This window comes from Condylura cristata, unplaced genomic scaffold, assembly GCF_000260355.1.
Source record: "Condylura cristata isolate star-nosed mole 26May11 unplaced genomic scaffold, ConCri1.0 scaffold00033, whole genome shotgun sequence".
NCBI lineage: Eukaryota > Metazoa > Chordata > Mammalia > Eulipotyphla > Talpidae > Condylura > Condylura cristata.
This window is the reverse complement of record NW_004567134.1, coordinates 17,439,843-17,440,236: the sequence shown is the minus strand read 5'-3', so window position 1 is coordinate 17,440,236 and position 394 is coordinate 17,439,843.

The window sequence follows — 394 nt, the reverse complement described above, 5'->3', positions numbered from 1 at the left end:
AGCTGATGAGTGGCAAAGCTGGCACCTGAACCTGGCACTCGATGACTGGACATCATATGGCTCATCACTAATCATGGGTTCTTGTTCGCCCAAGCAAAGCAACTGCAATCACCATATAGAAAATAGCAAATCACTAACAGAATTAAGTATGATTTTTACACGGCAGGTGTATGTACAGACAATGCATAATAATAATAATCATGATGAGCTGGACTATTAAACAGAATCGAGGGTGATTCGGAAGGATAAATGTTGCGGGAAGACGCGCACACCATTATGTTCAAGGTGACCGCAACCACATAAATACACAGCTAGTGCCGAGATAAAGCTTGCGAGACACACAAAAACGAGACATGCCACCCAGACGGGCACCACGCACGCCTGAGCCTTCGTT